Raw genomic sequence first — 3,397 nt, 5'->3', positions numbered from 1 at the left:
AGCCGCACGCCCACCGCCGCCGGGGCCCGCGCGGCTGCTGCCTGACAACCCGAAACCAACAAGGCGCGCGCGGCCGAGGGCGCGGACCGGGGCGGGCGGGGCTTGGGGCGGGCCCCGACGGCGGCCCGCCCCCTAGAGCCGCAAAGGGGAGGTGGCGGTCTCCGCCCGGGAGGCCGCCGAGCCTGCGCTTCTTCCCAGCTAGTGTCGGCCTGGGCGACCCCCGGACCCTCGGCGCGGCTCTGCATCCGCCCCGCGGGCGCTCGCGCTCCTTCCCTTCCGCCCGCTCGGGCCATGCGCATCGGCTGCCCAGTCCGCCTGCCCGTCCGTCCGACTCTCAGCGTCTCCCTGGCGGCGGCTGGCAGCCTCATGTTTCCATGGGCGCTGCGGGCACCGAGGCTGAGGCTCGTGTCGCTGGCCCGGTGTCTTCGCCAAGTGTCTGGTGACAGAGCGGGTGGGGAGGATGCCCGGGCTGCCCACCGGCGCACGCACGTGCAGGGGAACGCCTGTATCACTTGGGTTGTCACAGAAGAACCCCGTGAACTAACAAGACCTGATGGATAAACCCAGAGTCTAGGCCAAGATGGGTGGGTCTGTGTGCCTTCTGCCTATTGTAAGACCCACAGTGGTGGTGTTGAGTCGCTAAGTCGTGTCGGACTCTTCTGCGACCCCATGGGCTGTAACCGCCCGGCTCCTCTGTCCCTGAAAAATTTCAGGCAAAAGTACTGGAGTGGGTAGCCCTTCCCTTCTCCAGGAGATCTTCCCGACCCAGGGATCGAATCTGTGTCCACTGGCATCTCCTGCACGGCAGGTGGATTCTTTACTGCTGAGCCACCAGGACAGCTCAAGAACCACCACACCGTGCAAGAAAGTGCGGGTCAGACGCTGTCGCCCCGTCCTTGGTGGGAACAACAGTGATTGCAGCTGCAGGAAGCACAGTGCAGACTCCTGGCCTCAGGAGGCTCCGGGAAAACAGGATTCTGGTCCCACCTCGCATCCAGCCTGCTGAAGCACCTGGAGCCAGGTTTCCTGTGCCCCCTGGGCCTTAGTTTCCAGGATGATGGTGAAGCTCCACCCACTTCTGATGGAAGAAGCCCCCATCTTAACTGTCTTCTCCTGAAGTTGAGCCTGGCAGCACCCCCGCAGTGACTGGGCGAGGGGCGTCCAGTGAGGTTCATTGCCCCTTTAAGAAACTGGGTAAGGAAGAGCCACTTATCCCCCGGGACTGTCTCAGACAGCCTGGCACACATCCAGAACATGATGCCAGCCTGTGCTCTGGGACTGGCTTCCCTGGCTGGCCCCGAGGAGCTTGTGTTAGGTACAGTTATTAATAAACAGTGTCAGGAACCTGCCTGTGGCCTTGGGGTCGGTAAACAGATAAACCAAGGAGAGCCTGGTGGAAACCAAACACTCCTGCGGGGGCTCCCGAGGTTTCGGCCCGTTCTCCGGCCCAGGCTGCTCCCGGGACTGCGCACAGCACTTGACTGGTTTGCAAGTGGGTGAGCGGCACTGAGAAGCAGGTATGTTTGAAGATGGATCATCTGGATCAAAAACACTTTCCAGGGAATTCCCTGGTGGTCCAGTGGCTAGGACTCTGTGCTTTCATTGCCGAGGTCCAGGTTCAATCCCTGGTTGGGGAGCAAAGAGCATAGCGAGGGTAAAAAAAAAAAAGGAAGATCCAAAATGTGTCGAAAGGAAGAAAAAACACAAAAAACACCCTCTAGGCTTGCATTTCAGACCCCCTGAATCGTACCTGTTTGGATCAGTACAAGAGGCCCCTAATTAATTACACTATAGCTATTTTTCTCTCTTTTCTGTTCCTCCTCATGCATAAATCCCACCCAGGATGGCCCATGCTGGTCAAAATAAGAGGAGCTTCTAAGCAGGCAGTCCCAGCCCATCTTACTTGCGTCCTGACTCGTCACAAAGCCCTCTCTACTCTCAGACATTCCCTGCTCGCCTCTGGGATTTCTGTCAGCGACACCGCTGTCTTCGAGAGCCCTGCACCTCTCAGCCGTCTTTGAGCTCCCCTTCCCTCTCATCCTCTCCATTCGTTTTCTTTCTTGACGTAAATACATATTCTGAACTGTATTTAGTTTTGGCTGTGCTTGGGCTTTCTCTAGTCGCGTCGACTGGGGGACATTCTTCGTTGCAGTGCTCAGGATTCTTCTCTTGTTGAGGGACACAGACGCCACGTGCCGTGGCTCGGCAGTTGCGGCTCCCCGGCTCTAGACACAGGCTCAGTAGTTGTGATGCCTGGGCTTAGTTGCTCCACAGCATGTGTAATCTTCCCGGAGCAGGGATAGAACCCGTGTCCCCGGCATTGGCAGGCAGATTCTTATCCACTACACAACCAGGGAAGTCCTCTTCTCTTTCGACTACACCGTGTGGCATGTGGGATCTTAGTCCGCTGACCAGGAATCAAGCCTGGGCCCTTGGCAGCAGAAGCACCGAATCCTAACCCAAACTCTACTCTGATCCTGGTGGTTCTACTTCGGCAAGTGCGTCTCCTCCTTGTCATCTCCTGGCCGCACACCCTGGGCTCCAGCTTTTACCTCTTCTCTCCTGGATGGCATCACGGCCTCCTGAGCCCCCTGCCTGCGGTCTCCCTGACTTTCCAAAGCTATGCTCCGACCTGGAAGCAGAAGCAGGCCTCTGTTTCTGGGAGACAGAGAACAGCCCTAAGTGGGTTCCTAGTGGCCCCCCTTTGCCTCCCCTGGGGCCAGCGCCATCTCAGGGGCCTCTGGACCCTGGGGAAGCACCTGGTTTCTAACAAAGGGCAAGGAGATCGTTCTTCAGAGTTCCGCCCTGGGGCCCACAGAACCCAGTTGCCCCGCAGAAGGGACTAGGGTCCGTGACCCCCAGAGCGTCCAGGGCTGCCATGGCAGCAGCTGTGCATCATCGGCCAGCGGCATCGTAATCGATCAGGTCGGCAGAGAGGAAAACACAGGTCCGGGAGGAAGCAGACTCTCCCCCAGGTGTGCATGGACCCGGGGTGGGGGCCCCTTAACTGCCATGGACACACCAGTCCGGCTGCTGCTTCCACCACCCTCCTGTCCTGCTTGGATGGGTCCCCACACCCAGGCCCCATCATCCACGTTCCATGCCCACGTGGCAGGTCTTTCCAGCGGCGTCTGGGTCTCCAGTGATGCATCACGGTTTTGTCTTGCTTCCCATCGGGGAAGACTAGGCAACAGGCTCCAGAGGAGGCTGAGGAGCGAGAAGGCGGATGATCATTGGTGAGGATGGGCGGTGATGGGTGTCGCATTCTCAGAGCCCATGACGCCCTTTACCACGCGGTGTCTGCAGGGACCTCCTCTCCGTTCCCACACCTGTTCCTCAAATGCCATCTGGCACCACGGCACGTCTGCACCACAGTGAAGGGCTTGAGACTCCAGAG

The 3,397-nt window shown here is 59.2% G+C and overlaps 1 non-coding gene across 1 annotated transcript; it reads left to right on the top strand.

Moving 5' to 3' along the window:
* Positions 1–1,565: 1,565 nt before the first annotated feature.
* Positions 1,566–1,637, top strand: TRNAE-UUC. The gene has a single exon. It is a non-coding gene; the product is annotated as a tRNA-Glu (tRNA).
* Positions 1,638–3,397: the final 1,760 nt, after the last annotated feature.

This window comes from Oryx dammah, unplaced genomic scaffold, assembly GCF_014754425.2.
Source record: "Oryx dammah isolate SB20612 unplaced genomic scaffold, SCBI_Odam_1.1 HiC_scaffold_8, whole genome shotgun sequence".
Lineage (NCBI taxonomy): Eukaryota > Metazoa > Chordata > Mammalia > Artiodactyla > Bovidae > Oryx > Oryx dammah.
The sequence above is the reverse complement of the archived record's forward strand: the minus strand, read 5'-3'. Positions and strand labels throughout refer to the sequence as shown.